Source organism: Mirounga leonina, unplaced genomic scaffold (assembly GCF_011800145.1).
Source record: "Mirounga leonina isolate KUSES-001 unplaced genomic scaffold, KU_Mleo_1.0 Mir_150, whole genome shotgun sequence".
NCBI lineage: Eukaryota > Metazoa > Chordata > Mammalia > Carnivora > Phocidae > Mirounga > Mirounga leonina.
The window spans coordinates 30,595,095-30,616,065 of record NW_023270374.1 but is presented as its reverse complement, the minus strand read 5'-3'; positions in this window follow the sequence as shown (position 1 = coordinate 30,616,065).

Below are 20,971 nucleotides of genomic sequence, written 5' to 3'. Positions count from 1 at the left end.
GGACCAAGTCTCCCTTCCAGCAATTGCATTGCTGCAACCTCTGCTTCTGTCATCACATCTCCTTCTCTGATTCTGACCTTCCTGCCTCTCTCCCATAAGGACCTTTGTGACTACAAGGACCCCCTTAGGCCCATTCAGATAATCCAGGATATTCTTCCATCCCAAGATCTTTAACATAAATCACGTCTGCAAAATCCCTTTTGTCATGTAAGGGAGCAGATTCACAGGTTTCTGGGATAAGGGTGGGGACATCTTTGCAGAACCATTATTCGGCCATACTTCCCTACCTGAGGATTATTATGTGAGAGAGGGATAATGGGAGATCTAAGACAAATGGGTGGAAATGGCAAGGAGGCAGAATATGGCTCCAAACAAAAGAATTTCACTAATGGTAAGAGGTAAGATACGGTGAGAGGAACTTTTGTGGGAGATGTGGGGTCTTCTTCACTGGGATTGGGTCCCTTGTTCTAGACATTCACCTGATTCAGTCCACGTCAGGGGTGTTGGATTACACGGCCTCTGAGAGTCTTTCCAATTCTATGTGTCTGGATTTTTGTGAGTGCCTCCACTCAGACGTTGACGATTTGGAAGGTGTATCAGTCAGGTAGGCTAAGCTATGCTGGGGTAACAAACAATCCTGAGAATCTCAGTGGCTTTAATTGTCATATCCCTCATGGGACTGCAGGGGGCTCTAACCATTGTAGTCCCCCAGGGACTAATGGAGCAACTACCTTCTCAAATGCAGCTAGCCTCCAGGCCAGCAGGAAAGAGAACTCTGGAGGGTCTAGAAAGAAAAATTAATACTCTGACCTAAGGTGGCACATTTGACTTACACTAACAACAACTCAGCCAGAACTCGTCATATGACTCCATCCAACTGAAAGGAAGACAATGACATGGAATCAGGAAGGCAAATAGTTGGTGAGCAGAAAAGATGACGATGACAGTGAATAAGCCCTCTGTCCTTCCACATCAATTCAGGGGGTTTAGCCATAAATCTAATTCCTTTTGACCCATAAAGTGTTCCTCTAAAGAGGGTTACTCTCTGTTCACTTATTTGGGGGTAACCAATGAGACAGGATTGTCATAAGGATGTTCCTCTTTATTAATTTTAGCTCTATGGTTAGTATTTCACTTTTAAAAGATTAACAATGAAAGGATGATGATGATGATAACAAGGAATATTTCTTGAAAATTCACAATGTGCTGGACATTGTACTAAGCAATTTCCGCATTAACTTTCTTTATCCTAGGCATCGGGGCACGAGCAAATCATGTTTCCCATTTTGTAGCATACTTCCATCATCAGATCATGCAAAGACCATCTTCTGGTGTGTTTTCTTCACGTGTTCCCACTCCTCATTTCAGCAACCATTATGCCTTTGATATGACATCTTGGTCTTGTATATATCTTTGCAAACTATATAGTGTTGTCATTATAATAAGAACAGGTATATAAATTATAATACTGTAACTTGGTTCTTTTTCCTCCTTTCTTGCATTCAGCATCCTTTTTATAAGATCTTTCCATGTTTGTAAGTATACACCTCACACAGTTTATGGCTTATAAGAGCCATGTTGTAGTCCATAGTACATGTCCCTTATATTTTACTTAACTTTTCCCTCAGCAATGGGACTCCAGGTTACCTATAGGAGTTCTGATACTTTAAACTGGGGATTGGCAAACTTTTTCTATACAGATCCAGATAGTAAATAATTTTGGATTTGTGGGCCCTAAGGTCTTAGTTGCAAGGACTCAGCTCTGCTCCCATAGCATAAAACATCCATAGGCAGTATGTAAATAAATGCATGTGGCCAGATTTGGCCCACAGGCCACAGTTTGACAAGTCCTGCTGCGAACAAGGCTATGATGAACATCTTCTGCATGTCCCCCTAAGACTTATGCCACACTTCCTCTCAAATATACTGTATAGACAAGAGTGAAACTGAGGGATCATAGAGTATACTCAAACATCATTAGACTAAGAATTTCTGGGCTTTTGTTCTGAATGGATCAGCCTAACAATAGTTCATACAAACCACCCACGTCTCTCCCAACATTATCCAACGATCTTAGTTTTCGTGCAGATGATGGGGTAAAGTAACATCTCGTTGCTTTTTTTTATTTTTATTTCTCTGTTGACTAGTGCATTTCAGTGTCCCTTCCTGTAGTTACTGGTCACAAAAGAACACCACAGAAGAGCACCACCTCTTCTGTGGACTGCCTGCTCATGCCTTTTGCCTTATTCTCTATTTCTTGATGACTGATGGGAATTTGTTATATAGTCTACAGATTAGTCCTTTTTCAGTTTTACAACTTGCAAATAACTTTCAAATTATTCCTCCCAGTCTGCTGACTGTCTATTAACCATGTGTGTGGCATTTTATAATCAGGAATTCTTAATGTTGATGACATGTGACTTGTTCTTTACGAGATTAGTTTAAGAAATCTATCCACACTCCTAGGCCACAAGAACAGTATTTTCTGTGATTAACCTTAGAGTTTTACCTTTTACATTTTGGCCTTGAATCCATCTGGAGTCCTTTTTATTTATAGTGAAGAAATTTCCATTGAAATCTGAATAGTGAATCAGGTTTTCCAGCACCATCGGTCAAAGCTGGTGGATGAAACTTTATCCACTGATTCTCTTGTCATCTTCATTATATATCAACCACTCAGATATGCATGTATCCACACTTCTGTTCCATGGTCGTGCTTATCATTTGGTGGGGGGTGGCCACTACTATATTGTTTTTATTTCTGTGGCTTTGTCATATATTTTAATACTTGGTGCAGCAGCTTTCTCCTCTTTGCTCTTCTTTTCCAAAATGAACTTAGCTATACATGGACCTTTATATTTCCATATGCATTTGTGTGTCTCTAGATCCTTAAAAACATCCAGCTGGAATTTTCCTTGTGACTGCATTGAATTCATAGTTTAATTTGAAGATAACTATAGCTTTACAATATTGTGACATTTCATTCACAAGTATGTAATATTCCTCAAATCATCAGACCATCTTGTATTACCTTTTTCTTAAGATTTTATTTTTAAATAATCTCCACACTCACCATGGTGCTGAAACCCAGAACCCTGAGATCAAGAGTCTCATGTTCTACCAACTGAGCCAGCCACCCCCGCCCCCATCTTACATATCCTTTAATAGAATTTTAGCATTTTCCCCATAGGACTTGTATGTTCTTTCATCAGCTAATTCCTAGACACTTCAGAATTCTCATGACTATTTGGAACAGACTCTTTTTCCCTTTTTTTCCCATCTAGTTGATTTTTGCTGGTATAGAAAAATGCTATAGTTTTTGTGGGTCGATTCTGCTTTCTCCTACTGTAATCCTCACAAGCAAACTTATGAGAGTGGCTCTTACGCTGTTTCATTGGTGGAGAAGTTAAGTACCTGGCCCAGGATCATTCAGCTAATAAGGGGCGAAGCTAGTGTATGATGCTAAGCAGTATTTCCCATCACAGGGGGTTTTGGTTGTGGGGAAGGGTAAATAGTAAGAGTACATTTAAAACTTCCGGGCACATGCAGAAGTGCTCAACTTACAAAATGGAAACTCCCTGTGCAAATATTATTCTTTGGCTATTCCTCTACTGACGCCTGCTGACTCCCAGGAACATGGCTACTACAAGGCATGCGGCCCATGGTCCGACTAATAACAGTGCAGAGGGAAAAAACCATCTTCCTTTCCCCGTGGGCCATTCTAACACATTCCTCCACCAAGTTAAAATCAGCCCTGTCAAGACAGCGAGATACTCTGAATAGGGCTTCCCCAGACTCCCTGGTCGAGCTGGCACCTCCTGTCATTTCCCTTGTCATTTGTGCTGAAACCCAGGCCCAGCCCCTACATTAGCTCCCGCTTGGAAGTCTGCTGTCTGGAGCCAGTGAGGTTTGTCTGCTTCCTTGGGTTTGGCTAATAAATTGGGATCGTGGGGTCAGGCAGCAGGGGACCTGGCACCCAGGGAGCCCCTGACACCAATTTTATTAGATTTCTCTTTGCAGGGCCCGGGATGCCATCCCAGCAGGGAGCCCACAATCGCTCAGTAACCAAGCTTTTGTCATCTCTGGTTTGACAAGGTCATTTTTTACTAGAGGAGGAAAAATCCCACATTAATTATACAAGCAAACTGGGGCCAAGGCCGTTAGAGCTGGCCTCCCTCTTCTGTAAAGGGGGAGAAGGAGTGGAGGTTGGTTTCCTCTGTGAAAAAGGAGTGAAGCCGGGAGATAGGAGGGAGTGTGTGTGGAGTTTGGACTTTTCAGACCCTCCGTCTCTGACGTGGGTATGCGCAGTCTTTGGGGTAGTCTTTAGAATGTTTGTTTATCTAAAACAGACTGCAAGGAGACGGAGCCGAGGAACATGCACGATCATGCCCATACTCATTCATTCATTCAACATCCTTTCATAAGGCACCTGTTAGTTGTTGAACACAGCTAGGCACTGAGAAGGGAAAAATGGATGAGGCGTAGTTACTGTCTTCCTAGCGGCTCTCTCAGTATCACGCAAGGGCTGGTTCTCAGTCCCCCAGGACCACGGCCCACCTCTCCAGGCCTGGAAAAGGCAAGATGAGCATGCCATCACTCTTTAGCTCAAAGTTAGGAAACTCCTGCATCGTTTCTGGTAGCCCCCCTCGTCAGTTCTGCAAACTCAGAACCATTATTCCATCGTGCCTCTTTGCCTTGGGATATTTGCGTTGAACCAGCAGGAGTAACTGAACTCAAAGCCTGAATTCTTCCTGAAAACTTGGTATCAGCCACTTGGCTTATGAAGATGGAAACACAAATGGAAGTTCTTTTTTCGGGGCTGGCAGCATCTCGTCCAGAAGTCACAGAGATTCAATGAATCTATGAACATTTGCATTATGTTTGTTGGAGTGAACTGGGCAGGTTTCCCATATCCCTTGCCTACATCTCCCCATTCACCATCTTACTCTAACATCTGCCTTATAAATGGGGATGATCCTTCATCCCCGGTCATTACCACTCTGTCTACAGAGCTGTCTGTTTTGAAATTCCTGGGAAGTCCACAATTTCCTGGGTGCAGATGCTCCAGGAGCTATGACCTTGGCACATCGGATGTTTCCCACCTCCTGTGAGATTACCCTTGACTACACCAGTTCACTTCCTGTCCTTGCAACAAAAGAGCCTTCTGTCCGCATCTGCCTCCACTCCTGCCCTCCTCCTCTGAGGCTAAAGCCACCATGTCTTCTGCAACAGTCTCCAAAGCATGATGATACAGAGCAGCAAAACAACTTCTGGCAGAGAGCACACATTCTGCATGGCATCTGCCAAAAGAACTTCCAGAACATCAGTGTGACACCAGGACACTAGGACCTGGGTTCATTTTCCAATTCTGCCACTTCTGAACAGGGTGACAATCAACAAGTTACCTAATCTCTCTGAATATTTTAATCCTTATCTGTAAAACATAGATAAAAATAAAGCCTCTCATGAGGAGGTTGTGAATCCTTAGCGAGGTGATCTGTGTGAAGCTATTGATGGCTTATTATCATCAATAGTATTGCTACTCTGGGAGCCCTCTCTTCCTGTCTCACTTTCAGCAGATAACCTGAGCACTTGCTGTGGCAAAAAGATCAAAGTCATTTACTATAAGTGCAGCATCTTCCTTTGTTCTCCTAAATATTGATGGAGGTACATTTCCCTCACTTATAATTCTTCTGCATACTTCACCATTTTCCCTTCTTCTTGCTTTGTAATACAGATGAACTCCTCTAAGGCCTTCCCTCATTAGCTCCTTGTCAACCTCTCCAGGTTTGTCTAGAGCTCTTTTATGAGCCTTCCAATATAACCATTGCTCACCCATTTACCACCTGGAATGTCCCTCCTTAGTCCCTTCTTTCTCTTAGTTGTACCTTTCAATCCTTCCAACATGACACTGTCTGCTAAACCTCCCTGTATTAATTATCTATTGTTGCATAACAAATTACCATAAACTTCATGGCTTAAAACCATATACATTTATCATCTCACAATTTCTGAAGGTCAGGAATCTGGGCCTTGGCTTCATGGTGTTTCAGACTGCAATCAGAAGTGTCAGCTAGGATTGAGATCTCCTCTGGAGGCTGAAGCAGGGAAGGATCCATGTCTAACCTCATGGAATTGATAATAAAACTCAGTATAAATTCTGGATACATCTGAAGAAATGCACCATCTGGGCAAAGCATTTAGAAAGCAGGACAACCAATGAGGGGGATGTTGTCATTGTCCAGATAACAGGACCAGTGGGGAAACATCAGGCCACCGACCACCAACTAAAATCTCTTTGTGCCCCAGTTTCATCTTCAGAAAGTGGGAATAATGATAAAGCCTACCAGACACGGATACTGGAAAGACTGAATGACATAGTGCTTTACAAGTGCTTAGGACAAGGCCCAACACAAAGTGAGTTTTCTGTAGGTGTTAGCTAGTTTATTATGATCATTTGTAATATATGTCACCTGACCTGCGCTGGCTCACATCCTGTGATTCTCTGCTCTTTTATGATTTTTCCTGGCTCGGAAACACAGTGAATATCTCTTCCCTGCTGACCCTGGGATCCCCCCAAGGCTGATCTGATGGGCCTGCCTTTCTGCCCAAGTCTCTGCCTCTGATGTGGTTCAGCAAGAGCAAACCAGAGCACCCTCTGCCTGGTCGTCACCTCCAAGCTGAGCTCAGCGCTGGGCTTTGAGAGTGAGTGACTTACTCCCTGGTCAGCACTTTTATTGTGGTTTCATGATTGGTTCAGGATGGCTGGGCCTTGGCTACCCACCCCCATCCTCAAGTGAATTCCCAGTCCTGCCAGAGGCAGAAAGGAGAGTGACTTAGTCATTAGCTCCTCTGGCAACAACCCCTGGCAGCAGTTCAAGGCAGCTTAGAAAACAGGGCAACAAGTGGCTGCAAGATGCATTTCAAAAGCCTAGCAGACAAGAAAAGGAAATGAAAACCAGAAAAAGCAAGGATAGTAATGTCTGAACCTGGAAGCACAGCTAGACACCACTGGGCACCAAAGACAGTGCTCCTAGGCCCTGGGGGTAAGGGACCTGGGAGGGCAGTGCTAGCAAAGCTGAGTGGGTAAGAGGCCCAGGGCCTCCCTCACCTTCTCCCATATGCAAGTCAAAAATGAATGAGGACTTCCTGTGCATCCTGGAAGACCGTGACCGGGCACAATTGGCTTGGGGTCTATGTTCAGAACATAAAAAGGGTGTCCTATCCTGTGCCAGCCCTTTGCAGAATTCTTTTGACTTGGGCATGTTAAGATCGAGGGCCTCACTGAGCTAGACCTCTAGAATCCAGCCTTTCTCAAAGAGAAGATACACAAGGAATGGTGATAAACAATGATAAAAGGGCCGGGATCTTTTCCACTGATTCCATCCGAGGTTACCTAACTCTTACAACACAAGGTGAGTGTTGTCACCACCTCCATTTCACAAATGAGGAAAGAAACTAAGGCACAGAAACATTATATAACTGTTGGATTAACTTATTTGTTGTCTTCTGCCTGTCTAACCAAAATAAAAATTCCATGAAGTCTGGGACTGTCTGCCCTAGTCATCATTTTATTACAAGTGTTGAAACAGATGCAGGAATACAGTAGATGCTTCAAAACAGGTTTTTTTTTTTGTTTTTTTGTTTTTTGTTTTTTCAAAAAGCAAACTTATCAAAGATCACAAAGATTTTAAACAGTGTGTCCCCTACTCTTAATGGCTGCACTAAATTGTCTCTGATCTGGCATGCTCTGATGGAGGCTGTGGTGTTGGCAAGGTCTGGGGAAAGGGGGTGGGGAATGTGGTCTACAGTCACATTTCCCCAGCTGACTTTCAAATTTGGGAGCTCTTAGAAAGACCCCTCTAAAGAGTGAGATGATATTTATAGTTTGGATGTGGAAATGCTCCATTCTTGCTGGAGGACTCCATGTCCTACTTTGGGTTTTGACCTTAGATTTAAAAGGAGCTGGTCCGCTATGTCTCTGCATCTGTATATTCACTCCAGGAAGGATTCTGGTTGGTTCTGTGATGATACGCCCATCCCATGGAGTTCATAACAACTGCAAGGGCATGGGAGGCTAATCCTGGCAGTTCCACTAAGAAACTCAAAAAGAGGAAAGAATGATTTAACACAGAAGATTCTAGAATAAAAGCATACAATCAAAAGAAAAAAATATACCCAAGTATGATTTTATCCCACCAAGATCTTATTCATGATATTTGGAAAAAAGGGCAAAGTTGTTGGCATAATAACCTTTATTTAAATAAAGTCTTTGGCCATGCTCAAAGGAGATACTGATAATCATTGAAAGCATTCTTTCCCTTTGAGGCCAGATGTGCCTTTAAAAAGTACCTGTGCATCTTCTCTATTTCTCTATTTATTTTCATAAGTTCTGGCAACAGCCGTGAGAGCCACACATTGCCAACCCCATACTTTCTCAGTCTCCCTTTTCAGATCAGGTCCTAATGAGTCACTTTTCCAGATCCAGTCCTATCCAAGAATAAGTAGATGAAGCAGCAACCCACATAATGTAGTTGGGGGAACAGTGACAAAGTCCTGTAAGGCCCCAAATATCCCATTAGTTGTGTGTCATTTTGCTGCCATCTCTCCTACTAAGTTGGCAGTTTAAAATATGATGCTAATATCAGTCTAAATGTGATTCAAATCCTGGTTCTTGCATTTAAATCTGATGGGCCTTAAGTAAATCATTTAACTTCATTGAATCTTACTTTCTTCTAAATGTGGATAATAGATCTAAGTCATCTTCCCTATTCTCCTAGTGGGAGTATCCCAACTTCTTGGGAAAATTTAAAGGTATCTGTAGTTGTCTAATACTATATTCTTTGTTCTTTGTCACATTACTTTATATAATATGGGTTAAAAATAATGAGTATGTGTCCTGTCACTCCCATCTTCTACCCAGTGTAAACATAGCTGATAAATTACACTCTTGTTGAACTCAAAGAGGTCTTCAGTTTTCTTCTCAACAAAAGGTCTTGCCTCAATAATGAGAGAAAATTAGTCCTAAAATAAACACTACTCTGGTCTCACCTAAACAGATCTTAAAAGCAAGATTCAAAAGATCTATCTATCCATCTATCTGTCTGAATACACACATATCAAACCCTTAACATAGTAAACATCATAATGTCTGGCATTCAACTAAGAATTATCAGGCATGCAAACAAAAAATAAGAACATGAGAAAAATCAATCAACTGAAATTTTATAGAATTGATGCAGATATTAGAGTTAGCAGACGAGGACATTAAAAGTTATTATAACTCTAGTTCATACATTAAAAAATTAAATAGAGACAGGTAAGATATAAATATTAACCAAATCAAATTTCTAGCCTAAAATGTTTTAGAGAAAAATTTACAAAGCCTGTAGATTAGACATAAACAAAAAAATTAGTAAACTTACAGACACTGAAATAGAAATGATGCAAAAAAATGGACATATTAAAAGTCTTAAAAAAAGAAAAGAATGACATGAACAGACATTTCTCCAAAGAAGACATACAGATGGCCAGCAGACACATGAAAAAATGCTCAACATCACTCATCATCAGGGTCATGCAAATCAAAAACCATAATGAGAGATACTAACTCATACCTGTCAGAATGGCTAAAATCAAAAATCACAAGGAACAACCAGTGTTGGCAAGGATATGGAGAGAAAGGAACCCTCATGCACTGTCGGTGGAAATGCAAATGGTACAGCCACCATGAAAAACAGTATGGAGATTCCTCAAGAAACTAAAAATAGAATTACCATGTGATCCACTACTGGGTATTCACCCAAAAGGAACAAAAACACAGATTCAATAAGATATATGTGCTCCTATGTTTATTGCAGCATTATTTATAATAGCCAAATTATGGAAGCAGCCCAGGTGTCCATAGATAGATGAATAAAGAAGATGTGATACACACATATACTGGAATATTATTCAGCCACAAAAAAAGAATGAAATACTGCCATTTGCAACAACATGGATGAATCTAGAGTGTATAATGTTAACAAAAATAAGTCAGTCAGAGAAAGACAAATACCATATGATCTCACTCATGTGTGGAATTTAAGAAGCAAAATAAACAAAGGAAGGAGGCAAACCAAGAAACAGACTCTTAACTATAGAGAACAAGCTGATGATTACCAGAGGGGAGGTGGGTGAGGGAATGGGTGAAATAGGTGAAGGGGATTAAGAGTATAGTTATCATGATGAGCACCAAGTAATGTACAGAATTGTTGAATCATATATTGTAAATCTGAAACTAATATAACACTGTACGTTAACTGTACTGGAATTAAGATTACAGAATGAAAAGAGCATTTGTGATCTGCAGAACAATTTCAAGTGATCTAATATACACTAAAGCAGAGTCCCCGACAGAGGAGAAAGGAGGGTACAGAAAAAAAAATATTTGCGGGAAAAATGGCAACCTTGATTAAAACTATAAATACATAGATCTGAGAAGTTCTAAAACATAGAAATGAAAAGTACACCACAGAACAGCCTAATCAAATTTCTCAAAGCCAATGACTAAGAGAAAATTGTAAACTAGCCAAAGAAAAGGACATGTTAAACACAAAGGGGCAAACATAAAGAGTACAGAAGATTTCATACCAGAAACACATAGAAAAGGCAGTAGAACAACATTTTTGAAGTACTGAGAGAAAAAAATAATTGTCCATGTAAAATTCTATACCCAGCAAAAATGTCTTTCAAACATGAAGGCAAAACAAAGATTTTTGAAGTACTGAGAGGAAAAAAATAATTGTCCATGTAGAATTCTATACCCAGCAAATATACCTTTCAAACATGAAGGCAAAACAAAGATTTTTTTTTTTTTTAAGATTTTATTTATTTGACAGAGAGAGACACAGCAAGAGAGGGAACACAAGCAGGGGTGGGTGGGAGAGGGAGAAGCAGGCTTCCTGCCGAGCAGGAGCCCAATGTGGGGCTTGATCCCAGGACCCTGGGATCATGACCTGAGCCGAAGGCAGACGCTTAACAACTGAGCCACCCAGGTGCCCCCAAAACAAAGATTTTTTTCAGACATAAAGACACTGAAAGAATGTATCACCTGAAGATGGTGAAATTACACAAGAGATGATAAAAGAAAACACTTCAGGCAGAAGAAAAGTGACACCAGATGGAAATATGCATCTTATTTCTCAACTGTTTTTTATTATCATCCCCCTAAGGAATTTTTTTAGACTTTTTCCCTAATTGCCACTTCATAAAATTTTAATATCACAGATACACTATATATCTGCTTATGTATGACATATATTATCTGTGCTTTCTACATTAAAAGTGATACTTTTACCCTCCAAGAACTAATTTCACCCATGTGGGGGTGATAACTCCACTGATAATACATGATGTATCACTTTTCTATTGCTGTTGTTAAAAAATATATATATCATAAACAGTGGTTTAAGGCAACACAAATTTGTTAACCTACAGTGGTGTAGGTCAGGAGTCTGAAATGGGTATGTTCCTTTCTGGAGCCTCAAGAGAAGAATCTGTTTCCTTGTCTTTTCCAGCTTCTAGAGATCACCCTTGACCCCATGAAGGACCTAGAGGGTCCTTGGCTCATGACTCCCTCCTCCATTTTCAAGTCAATGATATCACAACTCTCTGACCATACTTTCAAAGAGATATCTCCCTCTGACCTGAGCCTCTGAATTCAGCCAGGAAAGGTTCTTAACTTATAGGGAATCATGTGATTTGGATGGGTCCATTTGAATAATCTAGGATAATGTTCTCATCACAACATTCTTAACCTTAATCACATCTACTAAGTCCTTTTTGCCATGTAAGAAAACATATTCACAGGTTCTGAGAATTAGGACATGGACATTTCAGGGAGCCACTATTCTGCCTACCACACATGATTTAAACAAGGAAATAAATAGCACAAGAAACAACTATATGGGTAGACATATAAAATTTTGTTCTTATTATTTAAACCCTTAAAATACAATTGACTGTTAAAATAATGACCATGCAGTACATCATTTATCACTTACATAAAAGTGAAATGTATTATAACAATGGCCCAAAGGCCCAGAGGGATGAAATGTAAGTATACTATTTTAATGTTCTTATACATGAAATGTATAATATTACTTGAAGGTGGATTATGATGACTTAAGGATGCATACTAGAAACCCTAAAGCAACTACTAAAATAAAATAATAAAAAGGGATTTATAGTTAATACCTAAAGAAAACAGAATAAAATCAGAAAGAGTACTCAATTATCACAAAAGAAAGCAGGAAAAATAAAAATAGAACAATGAGATAAGACAGAAAACATAGAGCAAGATTGTAGATTTAAACTGAACCATATTAATAAACACTCTAAATGTAAATGATTTGTGTAACCCAATTAAAAGGCTCAGATTGTCATACTGGATATAAAAATAAGTCATAATGAAACCCAATGGTCTGATTAACTGAGGCCCAGGTCACATCTTGCATCCTCAGGTCAGAGCTGGAGCCCCCAGAACATATGGACTTAGAGTGGAGGATATGGTTCCCCAGAAGGCAATTTAGGTAGGATTTCTATAAGAAGAGCAAATGGACAATGGAAAGAAAAAGTCAACACATGTCCTTCTCAACGGCTCTTCCTATCATAGAAATAATATTCCTCCTTCCTATTTTTTCCATGTAGGGCAACTTTGAATTAACTCTTCTCTTGATCATTTTAGGAGGCTCTCATAAAAGTAACTCTCTTCCTCTCTTCTCTTTTCCTGGATCTTTCTCTCCATCTATATTATCAGATTGTCATTTGTGTTTATAAGTTAGTCTGACTACTTTCAGAATGAAAATATTGGGGCACCTAGGTGGGCTCAGTCAGTTAAGTGTCTGCCTTCAGCTCAGGTCATGATCCCAGGGTCCTGGGATCGAGCCTCACGTTGGGCTCCCTGCTCAGCAGGGAGTCTGTTTCTCCCTCTCCCTCTGCTCTGCTCATGCTCTCTCTTACTCTCCCTTTCTCTCAAATAAATAAATAAAATCTTAAAAAAAAGAATGAAAAAATAATTTTATTTGACCAAACATATCCTATGAAATGTTTAAGAAGAGTAATATGTTCAAATATTTCTCCTCTAGACTGCCAACTCCACAAATTGTACTATTTATCCATATTCTTATTCATTCTTTGACTCCTTCATGACCAAGCTCAAATGTCACCATCTCTGTGAAACCTGCAATCCCCCATGTAGTGGTGGCCACAGCTTCCTGTGTTACTGCAACATGTTTGAAATCCTATGGAAAAATTCATGTTTTCTTTCTCTCTCTCTTTCCGCAATAGTGGATTATGTACAATAGAGATGAAGCTTTGTTTATCTCTATAGTCCCCAGTGTCTAGCAGGAAGCTCAATATATCATAGATTCTTAGTAAATATTTTCTGAACTAATCAGTACAGAGATGAATGAATGAATGCCCCCTATTGCTTGGCAGTGTCCCATTGTCCCATTGTCCCTCATGACCTCTACCTCCAGGATGGCTAGCAGGTTTCATCTTTAGGGCATATTATGAATAATATGCCGTGGCTTTCGGAACTTGGTCTTAATAAGGAATGTGAGGTTATACCTGAGCTCAGTAGGAGTGCCATGATGGGTCAGTGAAGTCTAGCATGGTTTCTGGAGTGGGGGAAAAATAACAAGTATCATGAACCTCTGTGATGCTGGCTTTTGCTATGCTTTCTGGCCAGTTTTGTCTGTTGACCAGATTACTGGTCAGATTCCAGCACAGAATCCAGCAAGGCCCAGACTAGTCACAGAGATTTTAATCAAGGGATAGCCAGGATCATCAAGAAACAAAAGCCATATTAGGTCAATTTTCTTATAAATTCCTGATCAAGAAAGGCACTAGGGTCACTAACCCTGGCATCACCAATCACTCAGTCCAATCTCCTGAACCCAGAGCCCAGATGAATCCATGTTGGCTCCTCCCAGGCTTCCACAACCCAGCAGACAAAAACCAAATACAGCTTACCCCTCACATGTGCCTCCCATCCTGTTTTGATATTTTTTACACAAATTATGGGGCATAAACCACTTCTTGTGAATACCAGCCCCTGCTCAAATTTATCTTCCTAGGAGGGAAGTATTTGTTGACATCCTGCTGAACAGTCTCTCCTTCGTACAAGCAGAAAACCCCCAATGCATCTAAACTTTCCCAGAGTGGGCCTTGCTGGAACATCCTACTGAACCCAAAGCAGACTCATGGCAGATGCTCCCTTCCCAGCTTTCCCTCTCCTGCTTTGCCCTCTTCATTTCTTCTTCTCACCTTCCTTCATGCCATACCTGACGTCCAGGTAAAGAAAAGATTGTCAACCTTTGCACCCTCCCCAACCAGCCTTCCCAGGCAGCATGCGTCTCTGGGCACAATTCACACGTCAACAGAATTGTTGGCACATCTTTCGTTTCTGGGGGATGTAAAGGAATGGTGTGGATATAAAGGAACACAGTGGTGTGTTCTGCCTGTTCCTCCCCGCTCTTGCTTTCTCAGGTGACTTCACTCCTTTCTTGACCACTACAGTGGGTCTTTTCCAAGAGAGTATGTGCCCTCCTTGTCGATGATCCCATAGTTCAATCCTTTGGGTGCACTAGCACACTGTCCATTTAGTGGTGATGATCCGTGCATATGAGAACACACCTGCTCTCTATCTCCCAGACAGTGTTCACCATGGGTCCTCCCAGCAGACACCACATGCATCCTCTCCAGACACTTTACTTCATCCTGACGCTTAGCTGTGCATTTCTCATTTTCAACCTAATTACTGACACACACAGGAAGGAAAAGAGAGAGGATGCAGTCCCAAAAACCAGAGGTAGCCCCAGAGTCCCCACATTTGCTCTACCCTGTGGAATTCTTGATCACTAAGGGCCTAATGGCCATGTTTTCTTTCTGCTATTAAGGATGGGTATCCCGCAAAGTGCTCTGAACAGATTTCTCTGACACTTTGTAGCCCTTATAAACTAGCTTCTCTTTTTCCTTTGACAGACGCAAAAAGAGGGGTGTTATTTTTCCAGAAAGGTGAGCTTCTTGAGCCTCACATGTAGCTGCACCCATGGAAGATTTCACTGAAGTCTTGAAATGCAGACCAAGACCAGAAATCTGTGTTGGCACAAGCCCTGGCACAACAAAATTACTTAAGAAATGTTTATTCTATGAATGGATGAGTGAATAAAGAATTGAATTGATTTGCTCCTACAGGCATCTAAAAATCTACGTTTGTATGTATTTGTCCTACCTCTGTCTCTTTGAACTGGATTTGCACATGGCTACACACACACACACACACACACACACACACACACCCTGTACCCAAAATTGATTAAACGAGTCTCCAGCCTAACTGCACAATCCCCTTGAATGCCCCTGTCCTATACTCAGTGTGAGTCCTCAGTACTCACCTTAGAGTTCCCACACGTTGATTCTGATCTTCCCTTGGCAGACTGTGTGTGGTTCTTCTCTTCCCAAAGAAACACCTCCCAGCACGAGGGGGAATGTGTGCCTAAGACTCTGGGCACTGAGGAGGTAAAACGCCAGGCTTTTATAAGGGCATATATGTGGAGGGAGGGGCATCAGGTGGATAAGCTCTTACACTCACATTCTGGATCACTTCAGGATTTGCTAGCTATTTTAGACCCATCAGCTAGAGCCACTGACATCTTCTTCTTGAGGCTCTGAAGCATTTAATCCTGAGTGAATTCTCACTAAGGGTACCATTCATTAGCCATGTTAACCATTCCACTAGATATGCAGGAGAGAAACTAGGAATTCTAGGGCAGAGGTTCACAAAGCAGAGGCCTTAAGATGGAAACATGAGATAAAGTAAATTTGTCTTTGAAATCCTGGTCCTACCATTTAACAAATGTTTTATTCTGGAACCCAGAATGTTAGATGTTAACATTAGAATAAGCTGGGTGAAAGATACACAGGAATTCTTTAAATTAGCTTTGAGACATTTTTGTAAATTTAAAGTTATTCTAACATCAAAAAGTTTATTTAAAAAAAAACCAAATAGATTCCTTCAGCCTTTGGAGAATTTTCCACAGGGGACTTATTTAGACTGAAAATCGTGTCTTTAATTTCTGCTTCCCAGGTGACACCTGGAGGGGATGGAGGGACTGGGTCCCTTCTCCCTCGGTGAAGCCAGCATGGGAGTCACTCCTGTGGCCTCATCCTGGCTGTTTTTCTCATTTTTCTAGATCTGGCTGTGGCAGAGGACAGGCCTGCTCCACGCCAGAGCCTGGTCACCAGCTTAGCTTAATTTGAGAGAAAGATGAGGTGTCAGAAGGGAAAAGTGGCCAACATTTGGTTTTCCTGAGCTCATTTTTCTCAGAAAAGTCAATGAATGTCTTATGACTCTGTCTCCCATCCCCCTGACACATTGTCCCCATCGGACAACATTCCTGGCTGTAGTTGAGAGAATTCATAATGGCTTCTTGAAAACCCTGAGACAGGTCCCTGGATCTGCAGCCCTAATGGGTTAGCAAAACAAGAGGTAAAGAGGGGAAAACAGCATTTCACTAAGCAATTACACTGATTTCAGAATGGTTTTGAGTGTTTTACATTCTTACTGAAGTCTCATCCTAGGAAATGAGGAAGCTGAGGGTCAGGGAGCCTAGGGACTTGCCCACAGCCATATAAATAGATACAGTAGATGACTATATAGAGGTGGAACCACGTAAAAATTCTAGTTTCTCCCTGCTTCCCTCAGATACATACACACAGACATAGATCGACACACACCTCTTTTGGAGGTCAAAACATCTCTGATTTCACTAAATATGTACTGATCAATTGTGCTAAGTGCCTAACACACATTTAATCCTAACAGCACTTACCCATTGTTAACCCCATTTTACAGAAAGAGTAAATGAAGTCTAAAGAGCTTTAGTATCTTACTTAAGGTTTACATAGTTTATAAAGTGTCAGGGCTAGGATATATATTCAGCTAATCTGATTCCAGAGCCTGGACTTTTAATCACTTCATCACTCAATGAATATTTGTTGACTGAATGGATGGGAAAACTGCTTTGATGGAGGAGTGCAGAGTTATCTCAATAATATCGTACCCTGATCTCACGTTTAGAATGTGTGAGACCATTTCTCCTAGAGTGGGTAGTCCCAACAAGACCAGTGTTCCCCTGCTTAACTTCTGTCTTTGCCTCTTTTCTTCCTTCTTTTGGTGGACTTGGCAGGTGCTTAATGCATGGCAAAGAGAAAAATGCAACCCAAAATATTTTAATCAAGAGAGAGAACACATACACACAAAGAGAGAGAGAGTGCGCATACAAAATATAAAGGAAATCTCAGTTCTTTTTCTCACTAGCTATAGGGCATATGACTTTGGGGAAGATACCAGCTCTTTGGGCCTCTTTCCTTATCTAAGAAATGGACTAATGGTTCCTAACTCCTGTGGTTGTTGTGAGAATCAGACATCATTTCTCCAGAGTCCCTGCGCCACGGACGGCAGAGGAGATGCCCCACACGACTAGTTTTTATGTTTTTTATCTTTACTGTCATCCTTGTCTATTCATAAAACCTGTTTGCTTCATCAGAGGCTCCCAGCCACATGCCACCCAAACGCAAGCACTGAGGCCACATGTCCCCCAAATCCTGATACCACCCAGGCAGATGAAAGCTTGAGCCTTAACAAGGCTTATCATCAGAGTGGAGAGATGAGAGGGCTCAGCTGGGCTGGAAAAAGAAAGAGTGTGTCCAAGTCAGCAGAAGGAGGCCTTTCCATGGCCTCTACATCCGATGCCTGACCCACTCAGCTAGAGGGGGGGTGCTGTCTCAGATTCCCTGCCCTGAAAAGAGTCTTTATTATCAATAGTCATGCCGGCAATGAAATGCAACCTGAGCTCTAGACATGGACAGACTGATTAGCAAGAACACCCACTACCAACAAACACAAAACTAAATTAAACTATCTCTTTTGGGCGTGCCTGGGTGGCACAGTCAGTTGAGCATCTGACTCTTGGTTTCAGCTCAGGTGGTGATCTCAGGGTCATGAGATCCAGCCCCATGTTGGGCTCTGTGCTCAGCGGGGAGTCGGCTTGAAGATTCTCTCCTTCTGCCCCTCCCCCACTCTCTCTCTCTTCTCTCTCTCTCTCAAATAAATAAATAAATCTTTTAAAAAAATAAACAAACTGTATCTTTGGGAGGTATTACCTCTGACTTTTTTTTTCTTCTGTTTGTTCTACTGCTAATGGATTTGGTTGAAAAGAGAAAGGGGTGCCTGGGTGGCTCAGTTAGTTAAGCGGCTGCCCTCGGCTCAGGTGATGATGCCAGGGTCCTGGGATCAAGTCCAGCATCGGCTCCCTGCTCTGCAGGGACCCTGCTTCTCCTTCTCCCTCTGCCTACCGCTCCTCCTGCTTGTGTGCTCTCTCTGTGTCAAATAAATAAATAAAATCCTTAAGAAAAAAAAGAAAAGTAAGAGAAAACAGCATAACAGAGAAAACTCAAGAGACCATCCCAGAACTCCAGGAGGAGTGGAAAAGCCTAGAGGGAGGTTAGTCCTTCTTCATAGCGGGTCCCTCCCAGAAAGGATTAGGATTGTAATCAGTGGGATGATAGCCAGGGCCCTGATCATCCCTGCCCATACAGGACACAGGGCAGGGCTTTGAGGGAGGAATACTTTCCATGTGAGGACCTTGCAAGAGGGAATTCAGGGCAGCAGTTTTCCGAAAAAGCAGAAGCACCCTGTCCCTGGGTACCAGGAAGACAGAGACTGGGCTGCCCTGGACCTCTATTCTCTTGACCAATTTTCTGCAGGATGGTGCCCTTTCTTCCTTCTTTCTTGTTGTCCTTGCAGGGACTTTCATCTGGCTTGTTTTTATGTCTTCTCATCTTCTTTCTTCTTAAGCCGGGAATATTTTTTTCTCCCTTTTGAGGCAGTTGTTTCCAATAAATCCCTGCTTGTTTTCTTTAAGTTGCTCAGTTATTTTAAGTTTCCTCTTCCATAGCCCTCTGTCTGCATTTCTGCTTTCCATCTGGGCTGCTTGGTTCACTCGTTTCTGGAATGAAGACAAAGGGAGGTATTGGAAACTCAGAGAGCCTGGCCTGCCCCCTGGAGCAGAAAGGCCTGGCAAAGGACTAAATCCACCTGCTGATCTTTCCAGCACTTTTATTATATCTCAGATTGACTAGTCACACAGCTGGAGACACCTTGACTGGCCACGAGGACAATCAATGTTCCCGGTTTCCATAAAGGTAATCTAGTTATACCCTGAGTGGGACCTTTGATCTGAGTGCTTCTGTGTGTGCCTATCAGTCAGGGCCATGGCAGAAAGCATTTGGCACACTCAAATTGGGAAACTTAAAAAGAGTTTTAATAAGAGAACAATTTACAAAGGTGTAGGCAGGCTGCAGAGAAACCACAAAGGACAGAGTAGTGTCCTAGGGATAGCAACAGCAGAGTTCTGTTACCGCTATCCTCCTGAAAGGCTAAGGGCAGGGAGCAGCCCTCTGGAGAGAAAGGACCCTGGAGGAGGACCTGCCATCTTGGCCCATGGATGCAGCCAGCCTTAGTACTCACAGGAAAGGAGATGAAAGATTGCAAGTTTCTATCCCACTCCCTGCACTCTGAACTTTCCTGCTGAGACTCCCCAGAAGTCAAGAGAACCCACTGGAGTTGTCAATATTGATCAGACTTTTGGATAATAGACCAGGGTGGGAATGGGTGGAGAATGAATCTGGGGGGAAAATGGAAGTTATTCAGCAGAAGGAACATGCAGGTTCATGTACCTCTGTGCCCATATATACATGCACATGTATACATGAGTGTGTGCTAGGCTGATTAAAGCAAGTATCTGGGTTTTCTCTAAGGGAAGAGTCATTCAAGGGCTACCCCTTGCTCTGTTCGGCCTGTATAGATTACTGAGGATCTTGATTTCCTCTAATTCTGACTACTTAGTGTTTGAAGAGCAGGGCAGAGTACTGGAAGTGGGAGTCTCCACTGGGATCATATGTGTTGAAATTATCTTTAGATATTGAGGTGGCAAAAGGTTTCAATCAAAGGATGATATATGTCAAAAGGAAAGACCTTTTCTTGCTTCTAAAGAACTCACTCCAGGAGAAGGAAAAGTCAAATCAAGTGTGAATGTTTCCATTTGAATAGGTACATCCCAACCACCTGAACAGGTGGAAATAGAGATTCATACAAATGATGGGGCATTAAGGAAAGGGGCTTTTTCTAGGAGCTTCAAGTGAAAATGAAATCAAGGATTTGGTTGAGTCAACAGCTCAGTAGAGATTTAAAATGGAGCTCAGAGACTCTGAAAGGGACATCAGATTGATGTCACATAGAGTAGGTCTTTAACAGTTGGTACATTACACAGCCTCTTTAACACAGCACATTATCCATGTCCATAATATGGCACTTTGGAGTGTGTTGTTGGCATGTCTCTTTCTATCATTAGGTCATGAAGGTCTTATTGACCATTATATTCCTAACATGTGGCATGGCACCCAGGAAGTCCACAGCAGTAGTCTGTTGGACAAATGAACACTGGTATTTGTCCATTTTGAGGACTTTTCATGGGACTAGAGTGTAGTTCTGAGTTTCACTGGATTGGGCCAGGAAAGAGCTATCCATGCCATTCAGGTTTCATTTTAACCAACTCCTCCACGAAGTCAAGGCCATGAACTTACTTTCATACCGAAGGGGAAACCCTCTCTCTCATGAGTGTTGGTGGACAAGACTGCATAGCCCAGCTCTTGTATTCTTGGTCCAGCCTTTTCCAAGGCCCAAGTCATCAAGCTTTAATTAGTTCCTCTGCCTTTCCTCCACCAACATCCTCTTTTGAATCTAGGCTTCTGATGGACAACACCATGCATGTTGCCACATTTTAAAGTCACAATTTTCTTCCTTCCTTCCTTCCTTCCTTCCTTCCTTCCTTCCTTCCTTCCTTCCTTCCTTCCTTCCTTCCTT